The sequence below is a fragment of the Conger conger genome, chromosome 11 (assembly GCF_963514075.1).
Source record: "Conger conger chromosome 11, fConCon1.1, whole genome shotgun sequence".
NCBI lineage: Eukaryota > Metazoa > Chordata > Actinopteri > Anguilliformes > Congridae > Conger > Conger conger.
In genome coordinates this window covers 42,469,730-42,479,727 of record NC_083770.1, presented here as the reverse complement: position 1 = coordinate 42,479,727, position 9,998 = coordinate 42,469,730, and the positions used below count along the sequence as shown (strand labels likewise).

At 41.5% G+C, this 9,998-nt stretch overlaps 1 long non-coding RNA gene across 1 annotated transcript; it reads right to left on the bottom strand.

The window, feature by feature from the left end:
• Positions 1-6,169: 6,169 nt before the first annotated feature.
• LOC133140186 (uncharacterized) lies at positions 6,170-6,888 on the bottom strand. The gene is made up of 3 exons (XR_009709997.1): positions 6,771-6,888; positions 6,363-6,490; positions 6,170-6,188 (listed from the first exon to the last, which is right to left on the bottom strand). It is a non-coding gene; the product is annotated as an uncharacterized LOC133140186 (long non-coding RNA).
• Positions 6,889-9,998: the final 3,110 nt, after the last annotated feature.

Genomic DNA, 9,998 nt, shown 5'->3' with positions numbered 1-9,998 from the left:
TTATAACTGTTATAACAACATAATGCTGTTGAAATGCTGTTCAAACTGAGTGCATGGCAGTCTTTATTTATTGATTAGGAACTTTGATTTTCATTTTATGTGTATCAGTCTTTGGCCGTATGGCACAGCCACAGTCATTTAGCAACAGTACGACCTCTCCAATCATGGCTTAATTGGCACTCAGTGGAACAACAGCCACTCGGTAGCACTCCATCCATTCAGTCCGGGGCCGTTTTGCCCTTACGAATTGCGACAACTTATAAAATATATACTATTTATATTTGGCAGTGTTGAAGCCATTTCTATGGAAGTCATAATATTTTGAGTTTATTTGCTAAGACCTGAGAAAACCTGTGTTGCATATGGAGTTCGAAATTGGAATGTAAACAGTTGACCAGCGATATCTAGAATAATGTAATTTGATTGGCTGTTAGAGTTAGTATAAAATAATCGAAACCCCGCGAAACAGCCAGAAGCCGCTGGTAGTGATGGGAATTCCGGCTCTTTTTAGAGAGCCGGTTCTTTTGGCTCGGCTACCTAAAAAGAGCCGGCTCTTTCGGCTCCCAAGTGGCTCTTCAGATTTTTTGGTGTTTAAATTAATTCATTACCAAAAATAACGTAAAATTATATGTAAAATGAATTACTAATGTAAAAACCATACATTATATCAAATGTTTATTATTTATATGGCTTATTATACTCAATAAGGAGCAGAGTGCTACAAAAAATAAATTATAAAGTACAAAAACAAAGACCCAACTCAATTAGACAAAAGGTCCAATCTCTGATTGTATTATTTATTAACTTTTAACCATTTACAGTGAAACAACATAGAGAAGCTTAGAGAATCACACTTTACAAAATAATAACACAATAAGCTTTTTGAAATAAACAACAACAACAACAACAATAATATTAATAATAATAATAATAATAATAATAATAATAATAATAATAATAATAATAATAATGACTCAGTGGGTAAAGGCAAGCACTTAAACAAGTAGAACAGCCTGGCACATAAATACATTTACATCAAGGAACGGTAATGCAGCCTTTAAAACCAGGAAAAAAACAACTTCTGTGCCATACCTCAATACAGCAGTATCCAATATAGCTCAGTGCAGAGACACACACGTCACACATCGTGTAGTTGACCAATCACGTGCGGCTTGAACAGAAAAAAGAAAAAACAAAGCGGCTCCCAGGCAGGAGCCGGCTCCCGTCGTTCCTTCAAAGAGCCGGCTCTAAGAGCCGTTTCGTTCGCGACCGACACCTCACTAGCCGCTGGACCTTGGAGCAACACAGTCTTTTGACCTACACAAAACTACGCAAAACTACACAGAACTACACAGTTGGTGTATAAGAAAAATAAAGATCCTAAGTTTTTATCCTGTATGATTTGTAATTAAGTAAACAGACAAACGAAGAACTTCGGATTCAAGACTTTTATTTTCTGACGTTTTATGTCGAGTACAAAATAACTTTGAGGTCCTAAGCTAGTGAGTCAGCTTGCTGCACTCACATCAAAGTCAAAAGACTGCTCAGCAAAGCCAAAGACTTGGCTCATAGTTAAAAGACTGGTCGACATAGTCAAAATATCGAGTAAATTCAGAAGATTACTCGACGAAGCCGAAAGACGAGCCGCGTGAAAAGACTGCATGAAGACGCACGGAGTCGTGAGGACGGCGAGCTAATCGACTGGGCTGAGCTAGTGAAGAAACCTGCTAGCGGCTGCTAGCGAAGAAAATAGACCAAGACGGCCGAAAACTACGTCGCAGCTTGAGAACACAGACATAAAGCCAGAGGTACCGTGAGTGTGACACGTCGGTTGAATGAAGCTTTCCTTGGAACAGGTCTGATATTCTCTCATTGACTATTAGCCTCCTGACGATGCTAACGCTAACCATCGTCTAAAAGCTAAAGTAAACGTCCGCTGGATATTCGGTTCTGAAAGTCTAGTCATAGAGCTTTACTTCAAGAAATCTTACTTAACCAGTAACTATTTTCACAAATGTTTGTGAATGCATAAGAAGAGAAGCTGTGGATAATTCGAGGAATTGTGACAGTTTTGCGTGAAGATTTTTGAGTGAAATTACATGGCAGATAAAAGCGCAGCTTCGCGAGTTGACCAAAAGAGGGCGCCAAAGCCCAGCGAAAAGGCTGTAGAGGAGAAAATACAAAGGCTGAAATGTGAACGCAAGGGGAAGTTGGCACAAGTAACCACAAAGAAAACGAACACAATGTTAATTTCATTAAAGATGAAGCATTGCTAATGTTTGAAAGATACTTAGGACAGTATGAACGGATTAATGAAGAGTTGTGTGAGTTAATAAATGAAGATAAGCGGATCAAGATGCTTATGAGAACAGATATTCTGAATTCAAGCGATTTATAGAAGACACAAACAAATGGATTGCGGATGTCTTAAAAGATGAGAAAGATGATATTAGGCCACATGATAGTGTATCCAAAGTTAATTCTGTGGTAAGCCACACTTCCAGTACAAATTCTGCAATGCTGAGAATTAAAGCTGAACGTGAGGCGCTGTTGGTAAGAGCTGCAACAATTAAAAAGAGAGAAGCAATTGAAGAAGAAATTTGCTTGAGAATGAAAAAAGAGCAATTGGAGCTTGACACCGAGCTTGCTGCCTCAGATGCCAAATTAAAGGTGTATGAAGAATTTGAAGATGATCATGAGTCTATTGGTGATGCTTCAGATAGAAGAAAGTTATCATCAAGGTTTGATGGTGGCAGCAGCATGCTACGTCCTAATCATCATGATCACACTGATTCTTCTACAGACAGCCTGCACGAAGTGCTGCAGCGTCAAAACGAAGTCACTCAGATGCTCATTAAACAACAGAGTTTGTCTCAACTACCTCAAAGAGACATACCCACGTTTACAGGAGATCCTCCGACTTACAGATCTTTCATAAGGGCATTTGAGCATGCTATCAACAGTAAGACAGAAAGACGATGTGACGACAGACGAGTATGGAAAGCCGTTGGGGCCAAAACCGTCTGGGAAAATACGCCCTAACAAGGCAAAATAGACCACGTAAAAAATAAACGCGTTCAAAATACCCGCGTTAACACGGAAGTAATGGCCGCGTTTAGACGGCCAAAATGAACGCGTTCAAATACCCCTGCCAACATGGGAAAATTGACCGTCTTAGATATTTGAATGTGTAGCGCTACCAAGAACGCGTTCAAATACCCCTGCCAACATGGGAAAATTGACCGTCTTAGATATTAGAAGTTGTAGAGCTACCAGCCTACTGCAGAATATTTATTTGTATTTTTTAGTTGTAAAGGTCGACCTATTGTGTTAATTAAGCCAGCTAGCCAATTTTGGTTGATCTAGTTTTAATTACAAATGAGCCTATTACAAATAATTACAAATGAGAAATGTTTTTTTTTTTTAAATGTATTTATTAAACCTTTAATGTATTTTTTTGCCCCCTATATCCCACCCCTGGTCCCAAATATAGTTTTTACAATTACAATAATATATATATATATATATATATATATAAATACACACACACATATATATATATATATGTATACATACATATATACAAATGAAAAATGTGTCTGTGCATGCATATAGGCTATTGTAATCTTTAATAAAAAATTAAGTCAACAAAACTTCACACTAAGGTGAAACAACTACCATCATAACAAATACCACCATATGAGATAACTTCCTCCATCATATAACACAATACCACTATCATAGGCCTATAACTTCCTCCATCATATAACACAATACCACTGATCTGCGTGACGTTAATGCGAGAGGCATACGGTAAATTTAAAAAATAGATGTTACCAATGACATTTTAATTTGCAATGTCAGAAAAAACTATTCACAAAATCCTACTTCCCATGTCTTTAACATTTTTAAGACTTGAAAGATTGTAAGACATTTTAATACCAATTAAAGCCTTTAGATTAATTCAATGCCTTTTAAGGATCCGCGGGAACCCTGTACCTTGTTTTCAGCCAAACACATGCACTGACTTATATGGCTTTACTGCTTATTACGCTACATACAAAGACCAAGATCTGACTGGTGTGTAGTGTATAGTATCTCAAAGGTGACAGCCTTGACTTCAAGGTTCAACACTAACAATCAAGTTAGAAGTCAGGACAACACGACTATTCAATTAGAAAAATAACAAGAAATCTTCAGCTGAATTACACAATATTTTAATACAAATGTTGAATAAAGGTGTAAGGAGAGAGGCCATTAACTAGGCTTGCTAACTGCACTCATGCAGATTCAGGAATGCCCCTAATGAAAGTTAAAACTTCTTCCAGAACATCAATTCCCAAACTGTCCCGTGCTCCGCCCAAAGGATTGACCTGTTCCATCAGCTCGTGCATGTGTCCTTCCTCAAGATTGAACTGGTTGTTGGGAACCTGGACTGCTTCTGCATAGTCCAAATTAGGTGGTGCCACTTCATCCTCTGCAGCTGGGATGTCATCCCCTGCAACTGGTTGTTCATCAGCTCCAAACACTCCCTGGATGGCAGTCTGATTTCGGGCTTGTTCGGCAAGGCAACCTCGAATGAAAATTTGGTAGGGGGACATATGCCTTGCCGTCCTCAGCCTATGGTGGTTCCACTGATTCACAAACATTTGCAGGTCTCTGTTGATTCGGGGTAAATACACATAATGAAGAGCCCACATGTGCATTTCACTGTTGCAGTCAATCTTCCCTTCACTCTCCAAAAGTGTAAGTAAGGAGTGGTAGACATTTGTCATTCCTCTCCAAACATCTCCCCACAGTCTCTCTAATCTCTGGTTATGGGTGCTCCGCCCTCTCAGAGCACTGCCTCTTGCGGAGCCTCGGAAAACATCCATGAACATGCAGACTTCATTATTTTCTCCCCCGTTATCACAGCGGACTCTTGAGGGCACTCCATGTGCGCCAATGGCCTCCACAAAACTCTCCAGGACAGTACTGCTGCGATTGTTGAGGCCTTGAGGAAAACCAGAAGTCTGCTATAGCCGTCAATCCCACCGTGTATTACTATTCTCCATCTACAGCAATAAAGGAAAAAAGAATGCGTTGCAATGCTGGCTTATTATCGTTCTGTGTGCTAGGTATCCGAACATGAAAAAGAAGTCATAGATCAAAGGTTCTAAACTACAATAGATTTTCACTACTGAGCCATGTTCCAATTTAGAGTAGGCATATAGGTGACACTTTGCATGTCCATTTTCCCCTGACAACGTCCATATTGTCACATACCTGATTAACTCGTGATTGCCATCAATATGCCACAAAGAGTTTGGCCCTGCTACTTGATAGGTCCGTCTGTGCAGTCTGTGTGACATGGCTCTGTATGCTGCTCCCTCTGGATTGGTCCTGATCAAGCTCTGCCGAACTCTGCGTCGCTGTACTATAATCCCCTCACTGATAAGTCGTGCTCTGACAGCCTCTGGACCAAGTTCATCATTTCCGGCGACCAGCTCTCTAACTCTGTCATCCAGGTCAGAGTTAGACAGAGCTGTGTAACGAGCCCTCAATGACAGATTAAACTCCCTGTTGATACAGAAAGAAAAGAAGATGCACCCAATTCATAATGTATTCATATTAAGGGTGAAACCGGGTTGAGGTAATGGATTGATGCCTTTAATGCCTAAAATAACTGTAGTTTTTAACTTTTAGTCTAGCTTGTAGCCAAAAGGACATTGAATGCATATATTTACAAGAGTGTTGATTTGTGAATGTTTGCAAGAGTAGGCCTATGTCATACCAGAGCTATTCGGCCATTACCATTCATTGACATCTCTATAGCAGAGCTCATGTTGTCCCATCCCATTCATTAACATCTCTATACCAATGCTCGTGGAGTGTTTATCATCCTTTGTCCCACAGTACCATTCATTAACATTTCTGTGACCATACCAGAGCTCTTGTGGCGTTTAGCCAGTCTCATGAATTAAGCTACAGGTATATCATTATTCACATACACTGGTAGTTGAAAGAAATGAGCAATTTAGCTTACCTCATGCGTCGCTTCACAGTTCTTTTTGATACACCCATGATGTCCGCTATCTGTTGAGTAGTAAAGTTGAATTCTAGACAGAACTGCAACTGTTGCTGGCTGATAGAGAATCGTCGACGACCGGTTCGACCAACAACTTGAGGAGCCCGGTAGCCTTGGCCAACTGAAAACATTAAAACAACCATTTAAAATATTACAAGCTTTCCAAACTACATTCGTAGTTTAAATTCATAAAATAAACCAATGTCAAAATAGTTAAGTGATTAAGCTACAATGCTTTCAGTAGACAATATCTGTAGATCTGACAATAAAAAGGATTTGGGGGCTGTAGCTTTACCTTGCTGCTGAGTGAGTGTTCTCAACTCTTGAAGAAACTCGGAAATGATATCCTGCATTTCATCTGCCAAGTCAGGCTCAATCAATCGCCCTCTTGCCCAACTAATACTTCTCTGCATCGTCTCCATCCTGTAAATGTAAATGAAACCAGACCTTGATATCGCACACACAATCCTACTTGAGTACTAGCTCGGGTCTAGCAGTAGCTGCTGGGAAGGAGCGTCCCGTTTGTAAGTACATGCTTTTACTGCCAACGTGGCTAACCATTCACAAGTCACACCGGAAAAAATGCTATCGATATTTCACCCCTGTTCATATTAGCAGCGCTATCGACAAAGCTTCTCCATATACTAATGTAGCATTACTACATCAATGAAGACTAGCACGCCAAATTCAAACGTTTGCTTACCTTGTAATAATCGGCCCAGAGTCTGTCTCCACATTGTCCGACAAAGCTAGTCTTGTGCATTCCGAAAAAGTCCTCTGGCAATTAATAACAAATCGTGCCATGCTTATTTGGAGAGCTTAGCTTCTTCTGTTAGCCTATTTTACAAAGCCATCCCGGCTTATCACTCAAGTCATAAGTTCAGGTCTGTCGCTGGGTGAGCTGTTTTACAAGATTCTTGAACTGCGAAGACTTAAGCTGTGCAATAAACTATTACAAACCAATGATGTACCAGGGATTGAAGTGAGGTAAGCCTCTATCTCAGCAGACGTGGACGGTAAGTAGGCGATACACCACCATCTCATGAATATAACGCAACGTGTTCACGCTCTCTGAAGCATACGTAGATGTACGTAATTACATTCGTAATATGCAAATGATGTATGTAATTATATACGTAATATGCAAATATATGCCCAAATGCTGCAGTATTATTGGCTGTGTAAGTAGGCGTTCATTTTGGCCGTCTAAATGCGGCCATTACTTCCGTGTTAACGCGGGTATTTTGAACGCGTTTATTTTTTACGTGGTCTATTTTGCCTTGTTAGGGCGTATTTTCCCAGACGGTTTTGGCCCCAACGGCTTTCCATCGACGAGAACAGTCTCAACATGATAAGCGGTTCATGCACACGGTGACAACATCAGCACAGCACGTGGATGGTCACTTCTGCATCAAGCTGCCCTTGAAGGATGACAAGGTGAAGATGCCATGCAACCGTGGTATTGCTGAACAGAGGCTCCTCTTTGAGGAGGAAGTTCAGTAGGAATACAGACTTCTTTCAAGAGTACAAGGCTTTTATGGACAACATACTGGAAAAGGGCTACGCAACAAGGGTTCCAGAAGAACAGTTGAGTCACAGTGATGGAAGAGTATGGTTCATCCCACACCATGGGGTGTACCATCCGAAAAAGAGGAAACTGCGAGTCGTCTTTGACTGTGCGGCAACTTACCAAAGTGTGTCGCTAAATGACCAGTTGTTGCAAGGGCCTGACCTAACAAACAGCCTCACCGGAGTGTTGCTGAGATTCAGACAGGAGCCTGTCACCATGATGGCAGATCTTGAGTCCATGTTCTACCAGGTATGGATTCCAGACACGGGACGCAGATATGCTATGCTTTCTCTGGTGGCCAGGTGGCAATCTGAATGTGGAAGCACAAGAGTACCGAATGTGTGTGCATCTGTTCAGTGCTACATCATCCCCTAGTTGTGCGTCTTATGCACTGAGAAGGACAGCAGAAGATACAACTTAAAGAGCACCCCAGAAGCCACACAGACAGTCCTCAAGAACGAGCGGCTGAAGTCAAAGATCTCGATCTGGAGCATGATGAGTTACCAGTGGAACGAGCATTAGGCGTGCAGTGGTGCACAAGTTCTGACAGCTTCAGGTTCAAGATATACCTGCCGGACAAGCCATGCACAAGACGGGGCATTTTATCTGTTGGTAGTTTGGTGTATGACCCTATGGGCTTTTTGGCACCACTCCTCCTACCAGTTAAGCTCATTTTAAGAGATCTCTGCCAAGAGAAGAAAGGTTGGGACAAGGAGATCCATGAAAGGCCATGCCGGACATGGATGAAGTGGCTGACAGACTTAGACAAGCTTTCAGAACTCAGTCTGAACAGATGTTTCAAACCCCCTGCATTTGGGCCCACAAAGGCTGCTCAAATCCACAATTTCTCAGATGCCAGCCAAGATGGATATGGTGTTGTGTTGTATCTCGTGCTGACCAGGGTGAGAAACATGTATCATTCTTAATGGGAAAGTCCAGAGTCGCTCCACTCAAACAGATCACTATCCCGAGAATGGAGTTGACAGCAGCGACGGTTGCAGTCAAGATCGACCGGATGCTGAAAGAAGAACTTGAAGTTCCCCTGATGGAGTCGGTCTTCTGGACAGATAGTACAACAGTTCTAAAGTACATTGAAAAACCGTGTCTCTTTCATTAGAGAGGCGACAGCGTGTTCTCAGTGGAAGTATGTCAACACCTCACAAAACCCAGCAGATCAGGCTTCAAGAGGTTTGAAGATTCAGATCTTCATGGACAGTAAGAGCTGGTTTCAGGGACCTAGTTTCCTGCCAAAAGAAGTTGACTGGCCAGAACAACCTGAACAGTGTATTTACCTGACTGAAGATGATGTTGAGGTGAAGACATCCGCTGCAGTGTCATGCACAAATCCAAACAAGTGCACGGATCCACTGAACCAGCTTGTTGAGTATTACTCCAGTTGGCATAAGTTGATAAAGGCAGCAGCCTGGATTTTGCGCGGGAGAGGGACGTTGCGGCACCTGAGCAAGAAGAGAAAAGAGTTTGAGCAGAACATACAGCAGAATGAGAATGATCCAGAGAAATGCCAATCCATAGTTGGACAGCAAATAGTGATGTGCAAGAAGAACCTGGAAAAAAGAATACTTACCGTGGAAGATCTATCCAGAGCTGAAATGGAACTGATTAAATACAGTCAGAGACAAGCTTACACAGAGGAGATACAAGCATTGCAGCCAGGAGGCTCCTGTGTGAAAAAGAACAGTTCTATCTTCAAGAAAAATGTGTATAAGAAAAATAAAGATCCTAAGTTTTTATCCTGTATGATTTGTAATTCATAAGTAAACAGACAAACGAAGAACTTCGGATTCAAGACTTTTATTTTCTGACGTTTTGTGTCGAGTACAAAAGAACTTTGAGGTCCTAAGCTAGTGAGTCAGCTTAGTGAGTAGTGAGTTGCTTGTTGTATTACTGAATGTAAGGCGGGAAATGACAGTGGATAAATCAGTTATTTTCTCCAGTCAAATCCAACTCTGAACTTGACACAAAAGGGCTCCCCTCACCTCCCCCCCAGCCCATCCATATGTAATGGATGTGCATCTACAACATCAATTTATAAATCACTGTAGCAGTATGAAGGACTATGATAACTTGTGTAAACAATGTTCCAGTGTAACTGCAGGCAAAAAAAAATCATTTCTTGACATATTTTGAATCTCCCTCACACCCATTACATTACATTACATTACATTACATTATTGGCAATTGGCAGATGCTCTGATCCAGAGCGACATACAGTTGATTAGACTAAGCAGGAGACAATCCTCCCCTGGCGCAATGCAGGGTTAAGGGCCTTGCTCAGGGGCCCAACGGCTGTGCGGATCTTATTGTGGCTACACCAGGGATCGAACCACCGACCTTGCGTGT